The sequence below is a fragment of the Amia ocellicauda genome, unplaced genomic scaffold (assembly GCF_036373705.1).
Source record: "Amia ocellicauda isolate fAmiCal2 unplaced genomic scaffold, fAmiCal2.hap1 HAP1_SCAFFOLD_154, whole genome shotgun sequence".
NCBI classification, from domain to species: Eukaryota; Metazoa; Chordata; class Actinopteri; order Amiiformes; family Amiidae; genus Amia; species Amia ocellicauda.
In genome coordinates, this window is record NW_027102717.1 from 98,356 (window position 1) to 125,693 (window position 27,338).

At 41.5% G+C, this 27,338-nt stretch overlaps 6 non-coding genes across 6 annotated transcripts; all 6 read right to left on the minus strand.

Moving 5' to 3' along the window:
* Positions 1–2,919: 2,919 nt before the first annotated feature.
* Positions 2,920–2,992, minus strand: trnak-uuu (transfer RNA lysine (anticodon UUU)). The gene has a single exon. It is a non-coding gene; the product is annotated as a tRNA-Lys (tRNA).
* Positions 2,993–3,218: 226 nt separating this feature from the next.
* trnay-gua (transfer RNA tyrosine (anticodon GUA)) lies at positions 3,219–3,307 on the minus strand. The gene is given in 2 exon segments: positions 3,219–3,254; positions 3,271–3,307. It is a non-coding gene; the product is annotated as a tRNA-Tyr (tRNA).
* A 6,301-nt stretch (positions 3,308–9,608) lies between these two features.
* trnak-uuu (transfer RNA lysine (anticodon UUU)) lies at positions 9,609–9,681 on the minus strand. The gene has a single exon. It is a non-coding gene; the product is annotated as a tRNA-Lys (tRNA).
* Positions 9,682–9,907: 226 nt separating this feature from the next.
* trnay-gua (transfer RNA tyrosine (anticodon GUA)) lies at positions 9,908–9,996 on the minus strand. The gene is given in 2 exon segments: positions 9,908–9,943; positions 9,960–9,996. It is a non-coding gene; the product is annotated as a tRNA-Tyr (tRNA).
* Positions 9,997–16,293: 6,297 nt separating this feature from the next.
* On the minus strand, positions 16,294–16,366 carry trnak-uuu (transfer RNA lysine (anticodon UUU)). Its single transcript has one exon. It is a non-coding gene; the product is annotated as a tRNA-Lys (tRNA).
* A 235-nt stretch (positions 16,367–16,601) lies between these two features.
* On the minus strand, positions 16,602–16,690 carry trnay-gua (transfer RNA tyrosine (anticodon GUA)). The gene is given in 2 exon segments: positions 16,602–16,637; positions 16,654–16,690. It is a non-coding gene; the product is annotated as a tRNA-Tyr (tRNA).
* Positions 16,691–27,338: the final 10,648 nt, after the last annotated feature.

The following is a 27,338-nucleotide window of genomic DNA, read 5'->3' on the forward strand; positions in this document are numbered from 1 at the left end:
TCTAAAGTGACACGTCGTCAACAGCAAAAACATCTCTCAGAGTTCCTGGCTTGACTTGCCTCTGGAAGACAACACTTGCCCAGGCTGGATATTTGCCGAAAGAAGCAAAGAGGACTAGACACCTTGCCTAGACGCAACTGCATATTTCATTGTCACCTGGAAGGCCATCCAGGCTTTTCACCATCATGGCCCTCGGTCAACAAGGCGCCCGAACAGGGACTCGAACCCTGGACCCTCAGATTAAAAGTCTGATGCTCTAACACACAAATCGTTAAACAAAAAAGGTTATAAACACATTAACTACAATACCGGTTAGTAAGACGAAGGTGAGTCTCTCGTTAGTATTGTTAGTCAGACATTAAATAAGTACGCAGGTTAGTATTTATGTCAGGTAACTTCTCGTTATATATATATCAGTCTCATTTACGTTTAGGTGCCGAGAAAGATCCTATCGTTACTTGTTACCACAATTTCCCTTAACTGATTATTATTCAATGATCAAGGATAGGCAGGGCCACCAATAATCTAACATCTATTGACTTGTGTCAATTTCAGACTAAACAGTTAAACAGGAATGAGAAGATATTTCTCGGGGTTGACAGATTTTATTTCTAAAATTATCAACAAAACAGTTTAATGCAACACACATTTATATTTAAGAAAACTAAATGATATTACACATTCTAGAGTTTTGAATCACAGAATAACATTTCTAATTGATTTCTCAAATGTCATGAATCATGAACTCCAAACTGTTAAACTTATCTGAACTTCGTCGCAGAGAGGCCTCTCTGTCTTCGGGCTCAGATCACAGCACACGGCACATGGTCCGTGTGGTTTGGAACAAAGGCAGTGCGGTTCGGCTTTGTCCAAGAACTTCCACTCAGTCGATGCACCTGGAAATTGGGGTTTCGCGAAATTAGAGTCTTTTCCAAACAGATTTTCCACTGGTTTGAAGGCTCCAAGGTTGTGCACAAAATCTTCTTTGTAAGCAGGGTTCCACCGTAGTTACTTGAAGACAAAGTCTTTGAGGAAAGCAGGGCCCTGTTCGTTCCAAGGGTCAAGTTTCTTAAGACTCAAATAGCTATTTAAATGACTGAACACTTTCATATACATTCGACTTACTCAATTGTCCAGCTGTAAAACTCCACTGATCAGGTGGGCACAGGCGGGCATGCGCAGTCTGTAAAGTTCTTTATTTAATAAAGTCCTTTAATAGAATTCTTCGTACGGCTCAATCTCCTTCTCCCAGTTTAACTCTTCTGTTGCCGGCAAAGACTTGGTTGGTTTCTGGTTCCGGTTCGGGCAACAGAGCTACAGGTTGAGCTGTGGCAGCGAGTTACTGGTTCAGGTGAGAGAGAAAGAGAGAGAGAGAGAGAGAGAGAGAGAGAGACTGTGCACTGTTCCTTATAGTCTGTCAGATCAATAGGTGATTGGTTCTTGAGTTCTTGAGATTGGATTTCGGTTTCAGCCCCCAGTGTCTTAATGGAGGGGGGCTTGATTTATGACTGATGTCAATCCATGCCATCTTTTGGAAGTGCCGGTTGGCCCGGGTTCGTAGCTCTATGTCGGGATTTCGGCTCTCGTCCACTTCAAAGAGTTTTTATCACCTACAGGCCCCTTTCTCCAGACATCTCATAGCAGGATTCAACCTATTTGGCCTCTTCTCGGTGCCATCCACCCCAAAACTGTCACTTTGATGCAAACCAGTTCCAAGCTGATGAGCAAAGGAAATCTGATAACTTTGGGGGTGGAGAGGTCTTCTTTAGATCAGTGCTTCAGCTCAGAGCCCAAATGCTCTTATCAAAATACACCCAACATAACGCTACACAGTGGAACTGCAAGGCAATTGATTAAAGGGACATGTGGTGAATTCCTTTTTATCTTTATACTGTTGTTGGATGTCTCCTGTTCCTCTAAGTCTCATTTGGCCCTGGTTTTCCCCCTCTGTGTTGAATAATCGGGCTCTAAATAGCCCCGGCGTTTCTCCTGCAGTTCTTCGTTCTTTCCACTGCTAGCGCTGCCTTTGTGCAGCTTGTTATAGGATATTGTGAACTGAACCTATTTTGCTGTGAATTTATATTTACTGCGAATAGTTTATTGTGGCTGGTCTTGGTCTGTCTGCACTAAATAAATGATTTGTATCAAGGGATTATTTAGTTTGTCTGTGTACTTTTTTACCTAACCACTAAGGGCCACTCCTTGCACTTCACACATTTGCCCTTTTAATTACTCCCTTACTGACATACTTTAACATGCAATGTGCGTGTGATAATAGTTTTAGCAGCCTGTTGCCATTCAGGTGAGACAATACCTAGTAAATCCTTTTTTTTTTTTTTCATGTTGGTGCGCCGCGAAGGTTTTTGGTCTCAGCAAAGTGTGCCGTGGCATTACAACGCTTGGGAACCACTGGCTTGGCTTGTTGGGCATCCAGGTATGCACTGAGATTACGATCGGCACGATGATTGTCGTTCTCAGGAGAATTGTGTTTCTTTGCTGATCATGTTCTCTGTCGCTTTTTACAAAGTTCTTACAAGTGGCACATTGGGGATGAGGAGCAGAGCATGCTGACACGCATAGCTGTGGACTTCTGCATGGCATGGGGCCACAGGTCATTCCAAGTATTTCAAGACGCCTGCAAATGTGTGGACACGTTGTGTTGGCCCAACCCTCACAGATTGTGCCAAGTCAAGTAGAGATGCATGTTGTGCTGTTCTAAAGTGACACGTCGTCAACGGCAAAAACATCTCTCAGAGTTCCTGGCTTGACTTGCCTCTGGAAGACAACACTTGCCCAGGCTGGATATTTGCCGAAAGAAGCAAAGAGGACTAGACACCTTGCCTAGACGCAACTGCATATTTCATTGTCACCTGGAAGGCCATCCAGGCTTTTCACCATCATGGCTCTCGGTCAACAAGGCGCCCGAACAGGGACTCGAACCCTGGACCCTCAGATTAAAAGTCTGATGCTCTACCGGCTGAGCTACCCGGGCTTCAGTGAAGTGCTTCACAATGTGTTGGCTTCATGATTGTTCCAGACCGCTTTCTGGCCGGTTTAGAAAACTGGGCTCAGGGTCACATGCATATGAGATGTTTGGGCAATGCGAGTTCTCCACAGCAAATCCGAATTTCCGGTGTTTTCTCCTTGTCCTCATGCAATTCCAATGGCTTGACATTTGGGAGCTCGTCCAAAACCGATGTCAAACCATAATCACGCCTTCCTTCGAGCCGGAATTGAACCAGCGACCTAAGGATGCCCGCTGCCTGAAACCTACAGTCCTCCGCTCTACCAACTGAGCTATCGAAGGGAAGCTTCTCACCGTCTTCCCCTGGCAGTCTCAGTGGCCGTGCAAAGCCAAGAAGCACCGTGGCTTGGCTCAGTGGTTTTCAACCCGTGTGCCGTGAGGACTACCCAATTGTGTCGTGAGATTTTTATCCCCTGAAAAATATTATGTCATTTTGTTTGGTCAACTTCATAAATCTTGTATCAAATCAAACTTATTCAAATGTGTGAAAATATTACATTTATACATCACCTGTAGAAAGCGTTTCATAACTGAATTGTTGTGTTTGCCGGACTGAACGCACACCTACACTGAGTTGCAGTGCTATCAGTTGTATCGTAAGGTACACTTATAAATTTCAATTTAAGAAGTGAATTTATAGTATCACCTTATCACGAATCCTGGAATCTTGTAGAACTCAATTTCTGTAATAATTGGACACAGACACCAATTCCAAAGATATAAATTGTTAAATTTATTCAAAAACAAAGACTAAATGTAGCACTACACTAATTATACAAAAGGGAAAAGCTAATTAAAATTCAACTCTAGATCAACAAATCAAAGACAAATCACTTCCGTGACCAAATCAAAGACCATGGGATCGCATATGATAGCACACAAATCGTTTAACAAAAAAGGTTATAAACACATTAACTACAATACCGGTTAGTAAGACGAAGGTGAGTCTCTCGTTAGTATTGTTAGTCAGACATTAAATAACTACGCAGGTTAGTATTTATGTCAGGTAACTTCTCGTTATATATATATCAGTCTCATTTACGTTTAGGTGCCGAGAAAGATCCTATCGTTACTTGTTACCACAATTTCCCTTAACTGATTATTATTCAATGATCAAGGATAGGCAGGGCCACCAATAATCTAACGTCTATTGACTTGTGTCAATTTCAGACTAAACAGTTAAACAGGAATGAGAAGATATTTCTCGGGGTTGACAGATTTTATTTCTAAAATTATCAACAAAACAGTTTAATGCAACACACATTTATATTTAAGAAAACTAAATGATATTACACATTCTAGAGTTTTGAATCACAGAATAACATTTCTAATTGATTTCTCAAATGTCATGAATCATGAACTCCAAACTGTTAAACTTATCTGAACTTCGTCGCAGAGAGGCCTCTCTGTCTTCGGGCTCAGATCACAGCACACGGCACATGGTCCGTGTGGTTTGGAACAAAGGCAGTGCGGTTCGGCTTTGTCCAAGAACTTTTACTCAGTCGAAGCACCTGGAAGTTGGGGTTTCGCGAAATTAGAGTCTTTTCCTAACAGATTTTCCACTGGTTTGAAGGCTCCAAGGTTGTGCACAAAATCTTCTTTGTAAGCAGGGTTCCACCGTAGTTACTTGAAGACAAAGTCTTTGAGGAAAGCAGGGCCCTGTTCGTTCCAAGGGTCAAGTTTCTTAAGACTCAAATAGCTATTTAAATGACTGAACACTTTCATATACATTCGACTTACTCAATTGTCCAGCTGTAAAACTCCACTGATCAGGTGGGCACAGGCGGGCATGCGCAGTCTGTAAAGTTCTTTATTTAATAAAGTCCTTTAAAAGAATTCTTCGTACGGCTCAATCTCCTTCTCCCAGTTTAACTCTTCTGTTGCCGGCAAAGACTTGGTTGGTTTCTGGTTCCGGTTCGGGCAACAGAGCTACAGGTTGAGCTGTGGCAGCGAGTTACTGGTTCAGGTGAGAGAGAAAGAGAGAGAGAGAGATAGAGAGAGAGAGAGAGAGAGAGAGAGAGAGACTGTGCACTGTTCCTTATAGTCTGTCAGATCAATAGGTGATTGGTTCTTGAGTTCTTGAGATTGGATTTCGGTTTCAGCCCCCAGTGTCCTAATGGAGGGGGGCTTGATTTATGACTGATGTCAATCCATGCCATCTTTTGGAAATGCCGGTTGGCCCGGGTTCGTAGCTCTATGTCGGGATTTCGGCTCTCGTCCACTTCAAAGAGTTTTTATCACCTACAGGCCCCTTTCTCCAGACATCTCATAGCAGGATTCAACCTATTTGGCCTCTTCTCGGTGCCATCCTCCCCAAAACTGTCACTTTGATGCAAACCAGTTCCAAGCTGATGAGCAAAGGAAATCTGATAACTTTGGGGGTGGAGAGGTCTTCTTTAGATCAGTGCTTCAGCTCAGAGCCCGAATGCTCTTATCAAAATAAACCCAACATAACGCTACACAGTGGAACTGCAAGGCAATTGATTAAAGGGACATGTGGTGAATTCCTTTTCATCTTTATACTGTTGTTGGATGTCTCCTGTTCCTCTAAGTCTCATTTGGCCTTGGTTTTCCCCCTCTGTGTTGAATAATCGGGCTCTAAATAGCCCCGGCGTTTCTCCTGCAGTTCTTCGTTCTTTCCACTGCTAGCGCTGCCTTTGTGCAGCTTGTTATAGGATATTGTGAACTGAACCTATTTTGCTGTGAATTTATATTTACTGCGAATAGTTTATTGTGGCTGGTCTTGGTCTGTCTGCACTAAATAAATGATTTGTATCAAGGGATTATTTAGTTTGTCTGTGTACTTTTTTACCTAACCACTAAGGGCCACTCCTTGCACTTCACACATTTGCCCTTTTAATTACTCCCTTACTGACATACTTTAACATGCAATGTGCGTGTGATAATAGTTTTAGCAGCCTGTTGCCATTCAGGTGAGACAATACCTAGTAAATCCTTTTTTTTTTTTTTCATGTTGGTGCGCCGCGAAGGTTTTTGGTCTCAGCAAAGTGTGCCGTGGCATTACAACGCTTGGGAACCACTGGCTTGGCTTGTTGGGCATCCAGGTATGCACTGAGATTACGATCGGCACGATGATTGTCGTTCTCAGGAGAATTGTGATTCTTTGCTGATCATGTTCTCTGTCGCTTTTTACAAAGTTCTTACAAGTGGCACATTGGGGATGAGGAGCAGAGCATGCTGACACGCATAGCTGTGGACTTCTGCATGGCATGGGGCCACAGGTCATTCCAAGTATTTCAAGACGCCTGCAAATGTGTGGACACGTTGTGTTGGCCCAACCCTCACAGATTGTGCCAAGTCAAGTAGAGATGCATGTTGTGCTGTTCTAAAGTGACACGTCGTCAACGGCAAAAACATCTCTCAGAGTTCCTGGCTTGACTTGCCTCTGGAAGACAACACTTGCCCAGGCTGGATATTTGCCGAAAGAAGCAAAGAGGACTAGACACCTTGCCTAGACGCAACTGCATATTTCATTGTCACCTGGAAGGCCATCCAGGCTTTTCACCACCATGGCCCTCGGTCAACAAGGCGCCCGAACAGGGACTCGAACCCTGGACCCTCAGATTAAAAGTCTGATGCTCTAACACACAAATCGTTAAACAAAAAAGGTTATAAACACATTAACTACAATACCGGTTAGTAAGACGAAGGTGAGTCTCTCGTTAGTATTGTTAGTCAGACATTAAATAACTACGCAGGTTAGTATTTATGTCATGTAACTTCTCGTTATATATATATCAGTCTCATTTACGTTTAGGTGCCGAGAAAGATCCTATCGTTACTTGTTACCACAATTTCCCTTAACTGATTATTATTCAATGATCAAGGATAGGCAGGGCCACCAATAATCTAACGTCTATTGACTTGTGTCAATTTCAGACTAAACAGTTAAACAGGAATGAGAAGATATTTCTCAGGGTTGACAGATTTTATTTCTAAAATTATCAACAAAACAGTTTAATGCAACACACATTTATATTTAAGAAAACTAAATGATATTACACATTCTAGAGTTTTGAATCACAGAATAACATTTCGAATTGATTTCTCAAATGTCATGAATCATGAACTCCAAACTGTTAAACTTATCTGAACTTCGTCGCAGAGAGGCCTCTCTGTCTTCGGGCTCAGATCACAGCACACGGCACATGGTCCGTGTGGTTTGGAACAAAGGCAGTGCGGTTCGGCTTTGTCCAAGAACTTCCACTCAGTCGATGCACCTGGAAATTGGGGTTTCGCGAAATTAGAGTCTTTTCCAAACAGATTTTCCACTGGTTTGAAGGCTCCAAGGTTGTGCACAAAATCTTCTTTGTAAGCAGGGTTCCACCGTAGTTACTTGAAGACAAAGTCTTTGAGGAAAGCAGGGCCCTGTTCGTTCCAAGGGTCAAGTTTCTTAAGACTCAAATAGCTATTTAAATGACTGAACACTTTCATATACATTCGACTTACTCAATTGTCCAGCTGTAAAACTCCACTGATCAGGTGGGCACAGGCGGGCATGCGCAGTCTGTAAAGTTCTTTATTTAATAAAGTCCTTTAAAAGAATTCTTCGTACGGCTCAATCTCCTTCTCCCAGTTTAACTCTTCTGTTGCCGGCAAAGACTTGGTTGGTTTCTGGTTCCGGTTCGGGCAACAGAGCTACAGGTTGAGCTGTGGCAGCGAGTTACTGGTTCAGGTGAGAGAGAAAGAGAGAGAGAGAGAAAGAGAGAGAGAGAGAGAGAGAGAGACTGTGCACTGTTCCTTATAGTCTGTCAGATCAATAGGTGATTGGTTCTTGAGTTCTTGAGATTGGATTTCGGTTTCAGCCCCCAGTGTCCTAATGGAGGGGGGCTTGATTTATGACTGATGTCAATCCATGCCATCTTTTGGAAATGCCGGTTGGCCCGGGTTCGTAGCACTATGTCGGGATTTCGGCTCTCGTCCACTTCAAAGAGTTTTTATCACCTACAGGCCCCTTTCTCCAGACATCTCATAGCAGGATTCAACCTATTTGGCCTCTTCTCGGTGCCATCCTCCCCAAAACTGTCACTTTGATGCAAACCAGTTCCAAGCTGATGAGCAAAGGAAATCTGATAACTTTGGGGGTGGAGAGGTCTTCTTTAGATCAGTGCTTCAGCTCAGAGCCCAAATGCTCTTATCAAAATACACCCAACATAACGCTACACAGTGGAACTGCAAGGCAATTGATTAAAGGGACATGTGGTGAATTCCTTTTTATCTTTATACTGTTGTTGGATGTCTCCTGTTCCTCTAAGTCTCATTTGGCCTTGGTTTTCCCCCTCTGTGTTGAATAATCGGGCTCTAAATAGCACCGGCGTTTCTCCTGCAGTTCTTCGTTCTTTCCACTGCTAGCGCTGCCTTTGTGAAGGCAGATGGTGCTTGTGAGAAGTCAACAGCATGTCCACCGAAAAGGGTGTCTGACTCCTGGTTTTGGATCCGGAAGGGTTGATAACAGACCGAAACGGTTACAATATGATACTGCTTAGATTAACTGTGGATATGTATAGTGATCGTGCTCGGCTCAGGTGTGCGTTCAGTCTGCACACAAAACATTTCGGTCGCGAAACGTCTAATCAAATCGAATAAAATGGCGGGGATAGCATGTTTGATCCGTGTGCTATTGTTTTTCAACAATTGTAATGCCCTTTGTAACGTTTAACTACTTCGTTAAATACAGCTTGTTATAGGATATTGTGAACTGAACCTATTTTGCTGTGAATTTATATTTACTGCGAATAGTTTATTGTGGCTGGTCTTGGTCTGTCTGCACTAAATAAATGATTTGTATCAAGGGATTATTTAGTTTGTCTGTGTACTTTTTTACCTAACCACTAAGGGCCACTCCTTGCACTTCACACATTTGCCCTTTAAATTACTCCCTTACTGACATACTTTAACATGCAATGTGCGTGTGATAATAGTTTTAGCAGCCTGTTGCCATTCAGGTGAGACAATACCTAGTAAATCCGTTTTTTTTTTTTTCATGTTGGTGCGCCGCGAAGGTTTTTGGTCTCAGCAAAGTGTGCCGTGGCATTACAACGCTTGGGAACCACTGGCTTGGCTTGTTGGGCATCCAGGTATGCACTGAGATTACGATCGGCACGATGATTGTCGTTCTCAGGAGAATTGTGTTTCTTTGCTGATCATGTTCTCTGTCGCTTTTTACAAAGTTCTTACAAGTGGCACATTGGGGATGAGGAGCAGAGCATGCTGACACGCATAGCTGTGGACTTCTGCATGGCATGGGGCCACAGGTCATTCCAAGTATTTCAAGACGCCTGCAAATGTGTGGACACGTTGTGTTGGCCCAACCCTCACAGATTGTGCCAAGTCAAGTAGAGATGCATGTTGTGCTGTTCTAAAGTGACACGTCGTCAACGGCAAAAACATCTCTCAGAGTTCCTGGCTTGACTTGCCTCTGGAAGACAACACTTGCCCAGGCTGGATATTTGCCGAAAGAAGCAAAGAGGACTAGACACCTTGCCTAGACGCAACTGCATATTTCATTGTCACCTGGAAGGCCATCCAGGCTTTTCACCATCATGGCCCTCGGTCAACAAGGCGCCCGAACAGGGACTCGAACCCTGGACCCTCAGATTAAAAGTCTGATGCTCTACCGGCTGAGCTACCCGGGCTTCAGTGAAGTGCTTCACAATGTGTTGGCTTCATGATTGTTCCAGACCGCTTTCTGGCCGGTTTAGAAAACTGGGCTCAGGGTCACATGCATATGAGATGTTTGGGCAATGCGAGTTCTCCACAGCAAATCCGAATTTCCGGTGTTTTCTCCTTGTCCTCATGCAATTCCAATGGCTTGACATTTGGGAGCTCGTCCAAAACCGATGTCAAACCATAATCACGCCTTCCTTCGAGCCGGAATTGAACCAGCGACCTAAGGATGCCCGCTGCCTGAAACCTACAGTCCTCCGCTCTACCAACTGAGCTATCGAAGGGAAGCTTCTCACCGTCTTCCCCTGGCAGTCTCAGTGGCCGTGCAAAGCCAAGAAGCACCGTGGCTTGGCTCAGTGGTTTTCAACCCGTGTGCCGTGAGGACTACCCAATTGTGTCGTGAGATTTTTATCCCCTGAAAAATATTATGTCATTTTGTTTGGTCAACTTCATAAATCTTGTATCAAATCAAACTTATTCAAATGTGTGAAAATATTACATTTATACATCACCTGTAGAAAGCGTTTCATAACTGAATTGTTGTGTTTGCCGGACTGAACGCACACCTACACTGAGTTGCAGTGCTATCAGTTGTATCGTAAGGTACACTTATAAATTTCAATTTAAGAAGTGAATTTATAGTATCACCTTATCACGAATCCTGGAATCTTGTAGAACTCAATTTCTGTAATAATTGGACACAGACACCAATTCCAAAGATATAAATTGTTAAATTTATTCAAAAACAAAGACTAAATGTAGCACTACACTAATTATACAAAAGGGAAAAGCTAATTAAAATTCAACTCTAGATCAACAAATCAAAGACAAATCACTTCCGTGACCAAATCAAAGACCATGGGATCGCATATGATAGCACACAAATCGTTTAACAAAAAAGGTTATAAACACATTAACTACAATACCGGTTAGTAAGACGAAGGTGAGTCTCTCGTTAGTATTGTTAGTCAGACATTAAATAACTACGCAGGTTAGTATTTATGTCAGGTAACTTCTCGTTATATATATATCAGTCTCATTTACGTTTAGGTGCCGAGAAAGATCCTATCGTTACTTGTTACCACAATTTCCCTTAACTGATTATTATTCAATGATCAAGGATAGGCAGGGCCACCAATAATCTAACGTCTATTGACTTGTGTCAATTTCAGACTAAACAGTTAAACAGGAATGAGAAGATATTTCTCGGGGTTGACAGATTTTATTTCTAAAATTATCAACAAAACAGTTTAATGCAACACACATTTATATTTAAGAAAACTAAATGATATTACACATTCTAGAGTTTTGAATCACAGAATAACATTTCTAATTGATTTCTCAAATGTCATGAATCATGAACTCCAAACTGTTAAACTTATCTGAACTTCGTCGCAGAGAGGCCTCTCTGTCTTCGGGCTCAGATCACAGCACACGGCACATGGTCCGTGTGGTTTGGAACAAAGGCAGTGCGGTTCGGCTTTGTCCAAGAACTTCCACTCAGTCGAAGCACCTGGAAGTTGGGGTTTCGCGAAATTAGAGTCTTTTCCTAACAGATTTTCCACTGGTTTGAAGGCTCCAAGGTTGTGCACAAAATCTTCTTTGTAAGCAGGGTTCCACCGTAGTTACTTGAAGACAAAGTCTTTGAGGAAAGCAGGGCCCTGTTCGTTCCAAGGGTCAAGTTTCTTAAGACTCAAATAGCTATTTAAATGACTGAACACTTTCATATACATTCGACTTACTCAATTGTCCAGCTGTAAAACTCCACTGATCAGGTGGGCACAGGCGGGCATGCGCAGTCTGTAAAGTTCTTTATTTAATAAAGTCCTTTAAAAGAATTCTTCGTACGGCTCAATCTCCTTCTCCCAGTTTAACTCTTCTGTTGCCGGCAAAGACTTGGTTGGTTTCTGGTTCCGGTTCGGGCAACAGAGCTACAGGTTGAGCTGTGGCAGCGAGTTACTGGTTCAGGTGAGAGAGAAAGAGAGAGAGAGAGATAGAGAGAGAGAGAGAGAGAGAGAGAGAGACTGTGCACTGTTCCTTATAGTCTGTCAGATCAATAGGTGATTGGTTCTTGAGTTCTTGAGATTGGATTTCGGTTTCAGCCCCCAGTGTCCTAATGGAGGGGGGCTTGATTTATGACTGATGTCAATCCATGCCATCTTTTGGAAATGCCGGTTGGCCCGGGTTCGTAGCTCTATGTCGGGATTTCGGCTCTCGTCCACTTCAAAGAGTTTTTATCACCTACAGGCCCCTTTCTCCAGACATCTCATAGCAGGATTCAACCTATTTGGCCTCTTCTCGGTGCCATCCTCCCCAAAACTGTCACTTTGATGCAAACCAGTTCCAAGCTGATGAGCAAAGGAAATCTGATAACTTTGGGGGTGGAGAGGTCTTCTTTAGATCAGTGCTTCAGCTCAGAGCCCAAATGCTCTTATCAAAATACACCCAACATAACGCTACACAGTGGAACTGCAAGGCAATTGATTAAAGGGACATGTGGTAAATTCCTTTTCATCTTTATACTGTTGTTGGATGTCTCCTGTTCCTCTAAGTCTCATTTGGCCTTGGTTTTCCCCCTCTGTGTTGAATAATCGGGCTCTAAATAGCCCCGGCGTTTCTCCTGCAGTTCTTCGTTCTTTCCACTGCTAGCGCTGCCTTTGTGCAGCTTGTTATAGGATATTGTGAACTGAACCTATTTTGCTGTGAATTTATATTTACTGCGAATAGTTTATTGTGGCTGGTCTTGGTCTGTCTGCACTAAATAAATGATTTGTATCAAGGGATTATTTAGTTTGTCTGTGTACTTTTTTACCTAACCACTAAGGGCCACTCCTTGCACTTCACACATTTGCCCTTTTAATTACTCCCTTACTGACATTCTTTAACATGCAATGTGCGTGTGATAATAGTTTTAGCAGCCTGTTGCCATTCAGGTGAGACAATACCTAGTAAATCCGTTTTTTTTTTTTTCATGTTGGTGCGCCGCGAAGGTTTTTGGTCTCAGCAAAGTGTGCCGTGGCATTACAACGCTTGGGAACCACTGGCTTGGCTTGTTGGGCATCCAGGTATGCACTGAGATTACGATCGGCACGATGATTGTCGTTCTCAGGAGAATTGTGTTTCTTTGCTGATCATGTTCTCTGTCGCTTTTTACAAAGTTCTTACAAGTGGCACATTGGGGATGAGGAGCAGAGCATGCTGACACGCATAGCTGTGGACTTCTGCATGGCATGGGGCCACAGGTCATTCCAAGTATTTCAAGACGCCTGCAAATGTGTGGACACGTTGTGTTGGCCCAACCCTCACAGATTGTGCCAAGTCAAGTAGAGATGCATGTTGTGCTGTTCTAAAGTGACACGTCGTCAACGGCAAAAACATCTCTCAGAGTTCCTGGCTTGACTTGCCTCTGGAAGACAACACTTGCCCAGGCTGGATATTTGCCGAAAGAAGCAAAGAGGACTAGACACCTTGCCTAGACGCAACTGCATATTTCATTGTCACCTGGAAGGCCATCCAGGCTTTTCACCACCATGGCCCTCGGTCAACAAGGCGCCCGAACAGGGACTCGAACCCTGGACCCTCAGATTAAAAGTCTGATGCTCTAACACACAAATCGTTAAACAAAAAAGGTTATAAACACATTAACTACAATACCGGTTAGTAAGACGAAGGTGAGTCTCTCGTTAGTATTGTTAGTCAGACATTAAATAACTACGCAGGTTAGTATTTATGTCAGGTAACTTCTCGTTATATATATATCAGTCTCATTTACGTTTAGGTGCCGAGAAAGATCCTATCGTTACTTGTTACCACAATTTCCCTTAACTGATTATTATTCAATGATCAAGGATAGGCAGGGCCATCAATAATCTAACGTCTATTGACTTGTGTCAATTTCAGACTAAACAGTTAAACAGGAATGAGAAGATATTTCTCAGGGTTGACAGATTTTATTTCTAAAATTATCAACAAAACAGTTTAATGCAACACACATTTATATTTAAGAAAACTAAATGATATTACACATTCTAGAGTTTTGAATCACAGAATAACATTTCGAATTGATTTCTCAAATGTCATGAATCATGAACTCCAAACTGTTAAACTTATCTGAACTTCGTCGCAGAGAGGCCTCTCTGTCTTCGGGCTCAGATCACAGCACACGGCACATGGTCCGTGTGGTTTGGAACAAAGGCAGTGCGGTTCGGCTTTGTCCAAGAACTTCCACTCAGTCGATGCACCTGGAAATTGGGGTTTCGCGAAATTAGAGTCTTTTCCAAACAGATTTTCCACTGGTTTGAAGGCTCCAAGGTTGTGCACAAAATCTTCTTTGTAAGCAGGGTTCCACCGTAGTTACTTGAAGACAAAGTCTTTGAGGAAAGCAGGGCCCTGTTCGTTCCAAGGGTCAAGTTTCTTAAGACTCAAATAGCTATTTAAATGACTGAACACTTTCATATACATTCGACTTACTCAATTGTCCAGCTGTAAAACTCCACTGATCAGGTGGGCACAGGCGGGCATGCGCAGTCTGTAAAGTTCTTTATTTAATAAAGTCCTTTAAAAGAATTCTTCGTACGGCTCAATCTCCTTCTCCCAGTTTAACTCTTCTGTTGCCGGCAAAGACTTGGTTGGTTTCTGGTTCCGGTTCGGGCAACAGAGCTACAGGTTGAGCTGTGGCAGCGAGTTACTGGTTCAGGTGAGAGAGAAAGAGAGAGAGAGAGAAAGAGAGAGAGAGAGAGAGAGAGACTGTGCACTGTTCCTTATAGTCTGTCAGATCAATAGGTGATTGGTTCTTGAGTTCTTGAGATTGGATTTCGGTTTCAGCCCCCAGTGTCCTAATGGAGGGGGGCTTGATTTATGACTGATGTCAATCCATGCCATCTTTTGGAAATGCCGGTTGGCCCGGGTTCGTAGCACTATGTCGGGATTTCGGCTCTCGTCCACTTCAAAGAGTTTTTATCACCTACAGGCCCCTTTCTCCAGACATCTCATAGCAGGATTCAACCTATTTGGCCTCTTCTCGGTGCCATCCTCCCCAAAACTGTCACTTTGATGCAAACCAGTTCCAAGCTGATGAGCAAAGGAAATCTGATAACTTTGGGGGTGGAGAGGTCTTCTTTAGATCAGTGCTTCAGCTCAGAGCCCAAATGCTCTTATCAAAATACACCCAACATAACGCTACACAGTGGAACTGCAAGGCAATTGATTAAAGGGACATGTGGTGAATTCCTTTTTATCTTTATACTGTTGTTGGATGTCTCCTGTTCCTCTAAGTCTCATTTGGCCTTGGTTTTCCCCCTCTGTGTTGAATAATCGGGCTCTAAATAGCACCGGCGTTTCTCCTGCAGTTCTTCGTTCTTTCCACTGCTAGCGCTGCCTTTGTGAAGGCAGATGGTGCTTGTGAGAAGTCAACAGCATGTCCACCGAAAAGGGTGTCTGACTCCTGGTTTTGGATCCGGAAGGGTTGATAACAGACCGAAACGGTTACAATATGATACTGCTTAGATTAACTGTGGATATGTATAGTGATCGTGCTCGGCTCAGGTGTGCGTTCAGTCTGCACACAAAACATTTCGGTCGCGAAACGTCTAATCAAATCGAATAAAATGGCGGGGATAGCATGTTTGATCCGTGTGCTATTGTTTTTCAACAATTGTAATGCCCTTTGTAACGTTTAACTACTTCGTTAAATACAGCTTGTTATAGGATATTGTGAACTGAACCTATTTTGCTGTGAATTTATGTTTACTGCGAATAGTTTATTGTGGCTGGTCTTGGTCTGTCTGCACTAAATAAATGATTTGTATCAAGGGATTATTTAGTTTGTCTGTGTACTTTTTTACCTAACCACTAAGGGCCACTCCTTGCACTTCACACATTTGCCCTTTAAATTACTCCCTTACTGACATACTTTAACATGCAATGTGCGTGTGATAATAGTTTTAGCAGCCTGTTGCCATTCAGGTGAGACAATACCTAGTAAATCCGTTTTTTTTTTTTTCATGTTGGTGCGCCGCGAAGGTTTTTGGTCTCAGCAAAGTGTGCCGTGGCATTACAACGCTTGGGAACCACTGGCTTGGCTTGTTGGGCATCCAGGTATGCACTGAGATTACGATCGGCACGATGATTGTCGTTCTCAGGAGAATTGTGTTTCTTTGCTGATCATGTTCTCTGTCGCTTTTTACAAAGTTCTTACAAGTGGCACATTGGGGATGAGGAGCAGAGCATGCTGACACGCATAGCTGTGGACTTCTGCATGGCATGGGGCCACAGGTCATTCCAAGTATTTCAAGACGCCTGCAAATGTGTGGACACGTTGTGTTGGCCCAACCCTCACAGATTGTGCCAAGTCAAGTAGAGATGCATGTTGTGCTGTTCTAAAGTGACACGTCGTCAACGGCAAAAACATCTCTCAGAGTTCCTGGCTTGACTTGCCTCTGGAAGACAACACTTGCCCAGGCTGGATATTTGCCGAAAGAAGCAAAGAGGACTAGACACCTTGCCTAGACGCAACTGCATATTTCATTGTCACCTGGAAGGCCATCCAGGCTTTTCACCATCATGGCCCTCGGTCAACAAGGCGCCCGAACAGGGACTCGAACCCTGGACCCTCAGATTAAAAGTCTGATGCTCTACCGGCTGAGCTACCCGGCCTTCAGTGAAGTGCTTCACAATGTGTTGGCTTCATGATTGTTCCAGACCGCTTTCTGGCCGGTTTAGAAAACTGGGCTCAGGGTGAAAAGGGTCACATGCATATGAGATGTTTGGGCAATGCGAGTTCTCCACAGCAAATCCGAATTTCCGGTGTTTTCTCCTTGTCCTCATGCAATTCCAATGGCTTGACATTTGGGAGCTCGTCCAAAACCGATGTCAAACCATAATCACGCCTTCCTTCGAGCCGGAATTGAACCAGCGACCTAAGGATGCCCGCTGCCTGAAACCTACAGTCCTCCGCTCTACCAACTGAGCTATCGAAGGGAAGCTTCTCACCGTCTTCCCCTGGCAGTCTCAGTGGCCGTGCAAAGCCAAGAAGCACCGTGGCTTGGCTCAGTGGTTTTCAACCCGTGTGCCGTGAGGACTACCCAATTGTGTCGTGAGATTTTTATCCCCTGAAAAATATTATGTCATTTTGTTTGGTCAACTTCATAAATCTTGTATCAAATCAAACTTATTCAAATGTGTGAAAATATTACATTTATACATCACCTGTAGAAAGCGTTTCATAACTGAAATGTTGTGTTTGCCGGACTGAACGCACACCTACACTGAGTTGCAGTGCTATCAGTTGTATCGTAAGGTACACTTATAAATTTCAATTTAAGAAGTGAATTTATAGTATCACCTTATCACGAATCCTGGAATCTTGTAGAACTCAATTTCTGTAATAATTGGACACAGACACCAATTCCAAAGATATAAATTGTTAAATTTATTCAAAAACAAAGACTAAATGTAGCACTACACTAATTATACAAAAGGGAAAAGCTAATCAAAATTCAACTCTAGATCAACAAATCAAAGACAAATCACTTCCGTGACCAAATCAAAGACCATGGGATCGCATATGATAACACACAAATCGTTAAACAAAAAAGGTTATAAACACATTAACTACAATACCGGTTAGTAAGACGAAGGTGAGTCTCTCGTTAGTATTGTTAGTCAGACATTAAATAACTACGCAGGTTAGTATTTATGTCAGGTAACTTCTCGTTATATATATATCAGTCTCATTTACGTTTAGGTGCCGAGAAAGATCCTATCATTACTTGTTACCACAATTTCCCTTAACTGATTATTATTCAATGATCAAGGATAGGCAGGGCCACCAATAATCTAACGTCTATTGACTTGTGTCAATTTCAGACTAAACAGTTAAACAGGAATGAGAAGATATTTCTCGGCGTTGACAGATTTTATTTCTAAAATTATCAACAAAACAGTTGAATGCAACACACATTTATATTTAAGAAAACTAAATGATATTACACATTCTAGAGTTATGAATCACAGATTAACATTTCTAATTGATTTCTTAAATGTCATGAATCACAAACTCCAAACTGTTAAACTTATCTGAACTTCGTCGCAGAGAGGCCTCTCTGGCTTCGGGCTCAGATAACAGCACACGGCACGAGGTCCGTGTGGTTGGAACAAAGGCAGTCCGGTTCAGCTTTGTCCAAGAACTTCCACTCAGTCGATGCACCTGGAAGTTGGGGTTTCGCGAATGTAGAGTCTTTTCCAAACAGATTTTCCATTGGTTTGAAGGCTCCAAGGTTGTGCACAAAATCTTCTTTGTAAGCAGGGTTCCACCGTAGTTACTTGAAGACAAAGTCTTTGAGGAAAGCAGGGCCCTGTTTGTTCCAAGGGTCAAGTTTCTTAAGACTCAAATAGCTATTTAAATGACTGGCACTTTCGTATTCAGTCGACTTAGTCAATTGTCCAGCTGTAAAACTCCACTGATCAGGTGGGTCTGTAAAGTTCTTTATTTAATAAAGTCCTTTAAAAGAATTCTTCGTACGGCTCAATCTCCTTCTCCCAGTTTAATTCTTCTGTTGCCGGCAAAGACTTGGTTGGTTTCTGGTTCCGGTTCTGGCAACAGAGCTACAGGTTGCGAGTTTCTGGTTCAGGTGAGAGAGAGAGTAAGAGAGAGAGACCGTGCGCTGTTCTTTATAGTCTGTCAGATCAATAGGTGATTGGTTCTTGATTTTTTTAGATTGGATTTCGGTTTCAGCCCCCAGTGTCCTATTGGAGGGGGGCTTGATTTATGACTGATGTCAATCCATGCCATCTTTTGGAAATGCCGGTTGGCCCGGGTTCGTAGCTCTATGTCGGGATTTCGGCTCTCGTCCACTTCAAAGAGTTTTTATTACCTACAGGCCCCTTTCTCCTATCTCATAGCAGGATTCCAAACTATTTGGCCTATTCTCGGTGCCATCCTCCCCAAAACTGTCACTTTGATGTAAACCAGTTCCAAGCTGATGAGTTAAGGAAATCTGATAACTTTTGGTGGGGGGAGAGGTCTTCTTTAGATCAGTGCTTCAGCTCAGAGCTAAAATGCTCTTATCAAAATACACCCAACATAACACTACAATAATATATGGTTTGCTAAGTTGTAAATAATGGCTAAAATGCATTTACTGTGCATTCGGTTAATCATTAATTACTAGGTTTATGTTTATTTATTGCATGAATGTGGATCCTTCAAATGTTTAATAAATAATGACTAATATGTAAAGTTAAAAATTAATTACGAGTGTGTTTGTGCTTAACTAATGCATACTTCTGGCCCCTTAAAATAAAGTGTTATCAGATCTCCTTTGAGATATGACTCCCTCCCCTTCAGGTTCTGCAACGTTGAATAAATAAACTTAGATAGCCGCGACTGTTTCCCAAAAATGTATTGTTTCAAATATGCCGTTTAACAGCATTTGTTAGGGGTGTAACGTTACGGTACACAAAACTGACAGTTCGGTACGTACCTCGGTTTTGAAGTCTCGGTTCGTTATGGGTTCGGTACAGCGGGGGGGGGAACTAAACATTAATTCCTTTGTGCATGTTTCTAAGCTATGCAAAAGAGATTTCACTTGTTTCTCAGTCTGTCTGGTGATGCATAGCCCACATAGGGCACGTGCAACACATAACACAACATTTAGAAAGCGGGTGACACTTATTTTGTTACATATAAGAGCGACACTACTCCAGACACTCCCTTGCTCGTGATCTAAAGTTAGACAGAGATGCTGTGCTTGGCTGGGGTCACCTATCAGACAGGCCTCACACTTATCAACTAATTCACGGCCAATACAATGTTGTAACACTAGCGCAATAATGCCCTTTATGGTGTGTGTCATCACTAGTGTTACATGATCATCATAGTTTTTACAATTATATCTCGGAACTTCCCTGTCTGAATCAAAACTCTTGTGGGTTCTAGCAAGGCAAGAACAGAAGCATGCAATGTTCAATCTTGTTCGGGGTCTTAAAGAGTTGACAGAGGAATCAATATCACTGGTGTCTGGTACTCCACTATTCTAATGAAGAGAAAAGAAAATAACACTTAAAACTGTAATGTGTGTCGGTCAGTAAAGAAGTACACAACTAAACACAGTTGTAGGACCTCTATATTTACCTCTCTTTCCATTGATGGTCCAACTCCATCATCAGTGTCTGAGGTTTTATCCTCCCTGCCATGTTCATGGTCCTTGTCATCATCTTCAGACTCATCACCAGTGTTGACACCTTCGTCTTCATCAGACATTGGGAGAGCATCCCTGGGGCTCAGAGGAGGAGCGCTGACACTATTCTTTTGATAAACATACAAAGAAGAAAACATGCATTTAAATTCACTTTGCATTGAAATTCATATATACACACATACGGCCTAACAGCATGTAAACACCGGCATACGTTTAAAATTAATAATAATATTCTAAACACGTTTTTAAAGTAAAATAAAGTGTTACCTCTTTTGGGTCCCTGTCTTCCGACCATCTTAATTTTGTGTTAGGTGCCCCCGCATCTTCATCAGCAGCGTGGTCGCTAGGGGGTGTCTTCTTAGCTGGTGTAGCCATAGTGCGCTATGGGGGTTTCCACCAGTTACCGCAGACCTGTTCTGTCCCGAACGGGTGACATGTTTTCTGTGTTTACCAGCATGCTCTTTATACTGTAAATGGTGGCCGGCGGCTCTACAGAGGAGGCGGGGTGTGGGCGGGGTTGGGGGCGTGTGTGGGGACACGTGGGTAAATGGGGGGCAGTGGCTATACAGAGGAGGAGGAGTGTGGACGGAGTTGGGTGCGTGTATGGGTGCCACGTGGGTACAGTCATTTGTACCCATTAGGCTCGTGTCCATAACAAATATGTGATAACAATTTATCTCTCCAAATGGTCACCTCACCCAGTGTGTACACGTTGTTTTGAACGTGAGACCATGACCATAGCATGCATAGATACAGATGTCTGTTGGAGATCAACTTTATCGGAGTGAAATAGACACCCCAACATTCCGCCCCAACTGAATTCTGTAATGAGAACAACATTTTTGGCGGTTTCCTGGTATGTTATGTGGAATACAATTTTGTGTGATTCTTAGAAAAATTATGAAATACCATTTTGCCCCCCCATAAATAAGCCGCTCCAAGCAGTTAATTTTACACATCCAATATAATATATGAAGGGACACACTCTTCATAATGGCATCTGACTGGGGTCCATTTGATGATGATGGGGTCCGTTTAATGGCCAGTTTTATTCAGATTCCATGGTATGCCATAGAACAAGTTGTTATATATTATAAATTAATTACATCTTCTAAAACATTATATTGTGTACATTTATGGGACCAATGTTTGTTTTTTGAATTGACAGTTGTTTAACCCACATAACTAAGCACTCCCCCACCCACCCCAAGTCACAGAGCAAACTTTGAATGGAGGTGTGTAACATTCACCGTTTTTACCAATGTTATTAATAATAATAATAATAATAATATTATTATATTTTGTATTTGTTCGAAATGTAGTGAAAAGTCACTGTATAAAGTGTAATTGACATGTTTGTTTTATTATAGCTAAAAATGCGGCACAGCCTGCATTGCCCTGCTTGAGAGGCGTGTCAAGTGGAAAACAGCTGAAGAGATCCGATCGTGCTGATAAAGGGAGGTCCGTTCTACAGCGGGGGAGACAGCCACCAGTCACACAAAGGGGAAACACAGCGCCCAGAAAAGCCCTGAGTAAGACAAACCGGGTGGCACACGACACCACCGATGTGGGGGTGCAATGTGTGAAAGTGAACCGACCGAGCTCCGCTACTGTAAAAAGAGGTAAACGGGGTAAAAGCACGGTTAAAGCCACCACTAGTGGGGATACTGAGATGAAATGTGATCAATCACCCTGTGTTGACATACAGACCCCTGGTGATTGTAGGGCCCTGGTGTTTAGCAAGCAAGCAAGTCAGCTTGTGGAGGCGTTAAACACCGCTCAGTGCAAAATACATGTTTTGACAAATTTGTTAAAACAAATAGGGAATTGCCCCGTTTCTGATGAGAGTTTGATGAATCTGTAATTAACACTGTGAATCAATCAGTCTCTGCACGATCGAGAAGGGTTGTTACAAAAAACAACCAATTCTGAAAACAACAATTGACAAACAATGAAAAAGGAGAAGCACAAAAACTGTCAGTCTGCTTGTGTAATTAGGGGGGTAATGAGAAATAAAATTAATGCTGCGAAAAGAATGCTGCGTAGGCTTAAATTTAGAACAAATGTGTCACAATTAGCACGGTCACAGACACTGTTGCACACTCTCCAGACGGGAGGCCATCCGGTAAACTTGGAAATTCAGGAATATATAGATCAGGATGTATCTAAGGAACTAGCATCGGTAGCTAATAACAATGATAATCAGATTGGGGGTGGTGATGCTGCAATGTTAGAGATGAATAATGAAAATGATGAACAAATGGCTGAGGGTGGCGTTGGCGGGGACCCTCCTCGGGGGTTTTTGGAGATTATTCGTCGCTATGACCGAGAAATTAATAGGTTTCGGGATATGGAGTTTTATGAAGAATTCAGGTTTGTGAACCTGGATCTGGTACAATCTTATATGAATGCTGTCCGTATTGTGCATGGAGCTGTGCAAGGATTGCTAAATGAAATATCACACAATGTGGGTCCTAATGATTTTGTACAGCTGAGACCGAGCTCGGGGTCATTAAATAATCCTTTCTAATCGAGGAGGCGAAATGTGGGGGAGCTGGACGCTGCAGATTTCTTAGAGAGCATAGCTAATTTACTACAAAGTCACACCGAAATTCTAACACATGGGAGTTTGCGAATAACGGTCACTGTGATTAGAAATATGCAAGGTGGTGGTGGTGCGCGGAGGCGCTTAAAAGGTATTTTATTTAGTAAAATAATAGACATAAACCAAGGTAACAATTTATGTTTTGCTGCCAGTGTGTACCGCCTGTGGAAGGGTAAAGAATGCACAGATTCCGAAATGTTAGATGGTGCCAAACGAATGCATAGCCAGCTAGGGTTTTCAATTCAGAAAAAAAAATGTTTATCAGATATTCTGGCATTTGAAAGACTATTGGGGGTCATTATCAAAGTATTGTACCATGAAAACGGATGGGAATATTTTACTACGGGGCCTACACCTATAAATTCTAAGTATCCGTTGCTCTTATCCTGTATCAAGTGTTGCTCATTGCTTCGCTGTCCTCGTCCTGTACCCTCAGTGTTTTCAGAGCCCGTTCTTGATCTTGTAGAAATATATTGCAGAAGAGCAGAACTACAATCACACTTTTTCAATGCTATTGCTGTTTTCTACCTCCCTGGTGAGGTACCAATGCGGGAAGTTTGAGAGAGTATTTCTAAAATGTGTATGATCCAATACACACAGTTATTTAAAAAGCTGACGTCTTGTACATGCTCACCAGAACCAAGCCTAATTAAATAACACATTTAATATAAAATAAGTACATGTGCAGTAGCCACTTGGACAATTACAGATCCCCAGGTCAAAACAAAACAGAAAGACATGGAAGATCGTTTTTTCAAATCACACCTGTGGCCCCCCTAACTGTAATTTGGTATTAGTGGGTCAAAGGATTTATTTAGTTCAAGTCATAATAAGATCATATTTTGAAAGGAAACACTACAGGATGTAATATTTAAAATGACTGTGAGTACCTTTCATTAACATTGTTTTAAAGGCTGGGACCAATATGGTGGAATATCTCCAACACACGGACATTGAGAGACTCGACCCCTTTGTGCTGCTGCTCAGAGACCAACTCTCAGTTGTCTCTGAGTAGGCTATGGATCAACTTCCTTTCCTAATATGAAGGAGACAATGGATACAAAACTACAAAACCTATAGGCAACTATGAAAAACAGGTGATTATTGTTATTCTTCTCATTATAAACTACTTAATACATCTCTCCCATAAAGTACAACAGGATAGTGGTGACGTCATTCAGGATTGGATTGCCATTGGTCAAAAGCCCTCTGAGAGAAATTGTGTGGCGACACTCCACACTCTTAGAAGAAATTGTTCTGCACAGAACCATAAAGGGTTCCTCGAGTAATCGCTCTGGTGGATCCCTTTATGGCTCTATGTAGAACCCCTTCAAAGGGGTTACATGAAGAACCCCCAAACATAGCGTTCTATACAGAATCATTCGTTTTAAAATGTTATATATAGAACCCATTCAAAAGGGGGACACGTGCTATACCTGAATTTGTTTTCCAAATACAATCTTTAAAAAATGTATGAGTTCATATATACAAACACACATACACAACGTAGAAATCACACTACTAGTGAAGTAACTTCATTTACATTATATGCCACAACTCCTCAATTTGGAAAGCAAAAACAAGACATCTGATGTAAAAGTGTAAACTAATTACGAACAGCACTTTTGATTTTTATCTTCAATTCAGGGGCTACTTATTCGCACAGTAAACTGTATTCTCTCTTCAGAGTGACTGGAATGTTTTTACCTACATTCAACTTAAATATGAAAGTTTCCAAAAACGGCATAGTTTTCTTTAAGGCTATTCAATGCCAAACACAAAATTCTCTCTGCTTTCAGTGCTTGTCCTTCAGCATAATTACACAGGTTCATGATGTTCTCATTTCAATACATTGTTTTCTTATTTAAACTATTTGACTTTGAGCTTACATTGAGAATAAAATCACTTTTGCAAGTAAAACCTGGCCAAGAAAGGAAGCAGCACTACAATAAAACAATACACAGAATACAAAGCAGTTCCTTCAAAAGTGAAAGTGATAAAGAGTGATGTCTATCAGTAAATGACGTTGAGATCTATTGCATAATCTACAACACCTTATACATCAAACCCAATTTACTAATATTATTGTTATGCATTCATTTGTCACATCTGCCTTTGTTGGTAAGGATAACAGTACAGGATCATCAATATGTACTGTAACGAAACCTGTCCTAGTAAGGTCGTGTCCTAACTGGATTTGACAGAGGAGCGTGTAGCTGCCACCACCTTTGGTTTACCGGACGGTCCGGTCGAATAACCCTGGAAGCTAAAATTAGTGATGTAAAGGGAGAGTGAAAAGCCAAGAGGAAGTATATAACCAAGTCTTTTTAATAACCAATTTAATACGCTGGGTACACAATGTGCAATTTAGGCAAATAGAATAACAATCACAGTATCACTAAACAATCCATAAAAAGTCAATATCCATTAAACAGTTAAGTTAATTTCTCCCTCAAATACATACGACCAATTATTATAATAAAACCGCAATTGACCTTCATTAAAGAAATACTAAAAAAAAACATACAATAAACACCAATGTAAGTGAAAAGAAACCACAATATAAACATCAGATAAACCATACAATAAACACACCAATATAAGTTACCACAATTACAACAGCAATTTCAACTAAAAAAGAACACAATACAAACTCTTCAATGTAAAGCCAAAATTCACAACAATCCAAAAAAAAAAAAAGACAGAATAAAAGTATGAATGTTGTGTTTATGTGCTGCGTATGATGACATTGTCCCGGTGCTCCCGTTTGGTGCAGCACACACACCTCAACACAACATTCAGTCAGTGCGAGTGGTGCGGCCGAGCAGTGTGGCGAAAAAAAAATACGATCTTCCAACAGCAATTTCAACTAAAAAAAAAACACAATACAAACTCTTCAATGTAAAGCCAAAATTCACAACAAGCCAAAAAAAAACAAAAAAAAAACGGGTTAATTGCTGTTTTAGATCAATTGATTGGAATATAGCTAATAGGATCAGCAAAATCCAATCAATCAATCACTCACTTGGCCCTGTTACACAGACTGATTAATAGCAGTATGTTTAAGTCTAACCATAAATTCATAAATTAAAGCAAAGAAACTGTTACTATGGGCAAGGACTTGTATAAAACCAAGTTTAAACAATGAAAACATGTAATCAAATACACATAATCCCACAAACAAACACATATAGATTTAAAATAGAGTCAGAGAGCTCCCGTCAACTGAACAGCTCCCCAGTGGCTCCAGAGGTTCAGCTCCAGGCTGGATCTAAACATTTAACTGTATATAGAGTGCATATAGAGTGCATAAGGCATCACAAATTATAAATAAATTATATATTCTATTATGAGAATAATGTTAAAGTAATACACAATATACACTAAATAATAAAAATAAAGTAATAATAAAGTAAATAAATAGTAATGGTGTCGTCTAAGACCCAGAAGGACAAGGATTTGTTTGTTAAAAATCATATTATGGACAAATTCTATAAAGTCAAATTAAAGGGAAATGAAAGGCTGAAATCCACAGGAGCAGCACTCTGGTGCAGCCCTGACAGCCTGATGTAAAATCCAGGCAGGAGAATGTAAACAGAATAGTTATATATTATAGTCTTATTTTCAGAAAATGTTTGGGGCCAGCATAAAATACCTGAAATAAATGTTAAAATTAGACCTTGGATTTAAGATGAGTGAAATAGTCAAAGGGTACGAATTTGAAGGATACTATAGAAATATAAAATGACAAGCATTGAATAAGTGAGCTAAATTAACATTGAACCATTTAAAGGAGAAAATAAAAATAAAATACTATTTTACAAACCAGAACTACAAAATAAAATGTTGAAAATTGAATTTGAGCTAATTTCTGAAATGGGAATCTGAGGAAACAGTAAAATATGGTGAAGATATGAATACATAGATGTAGAACCGTCTCGGAAATAAGTGGAGAAATCGTGGAGATAAAGCAAATAGAACTTTAATCAAGCCGCTCGGAAGCCCCACGTCAGGCATAATTCCTTCAGTGAGAACTTAATGTTTACCAACATGAGTGCAGCTTTATAGGAAAATGACGTAACATCTTATGGCCGTTCATCCAATCAGAAGATACAGGTCCGGGTCCGTTTTATGATCTGTCCTCCCGTGAAGAGGTGATGGATCCAAAGCAGATGTCCGTCTTTGATGTGCACTAGGAAGATGCGATCCCACGGTCGTCATTTACCTAGTGTCAATCGCTCGTTAACAGAAACAATTCCTGCCTATCTGGAGAAATGATTAAGTCATAAACAAATTCTCAGCAGACATCTGTAGGCTATTTCGGCACTGGGTGATCTTTCATTTCTGACAGGAGTTTCTAACAAATCAACCTTGTTGACCCTTTACTTGTCCTGCTAAATCGAATCTGCTCAGTCTGTATACAAAACTACTTCTAATGCTAGTATTAATATAAAACATTATATAATTATCACAAAACACTTTCTTCAACTTCCTATACAGAGTCTTCAATAGATAACCAGATACTCCAGGAAATTAAAGGGTCATTTGGTAGCTGTGAGTTCCACAATGAAGAGTTTTTGAAATTCCCAGATATAAGATCCCTAAATACAGTGTGTAGGTAAGAAATTAACTATTGATCAGTTCAATCTGGTTTCGGGAACAGTTCTTCTGAACATGTACCGGTGTAGATTGGACTTCAATAGGAGGAAGTTGACACAATAAGGACATATGAGCCGCGCAGGTGGACAGTCTTAGTGCTCACGCAAACTCTTCATTGGGGAAATCATTGACTGGACACATTTTTTGAAACTTTGTTTTCCTG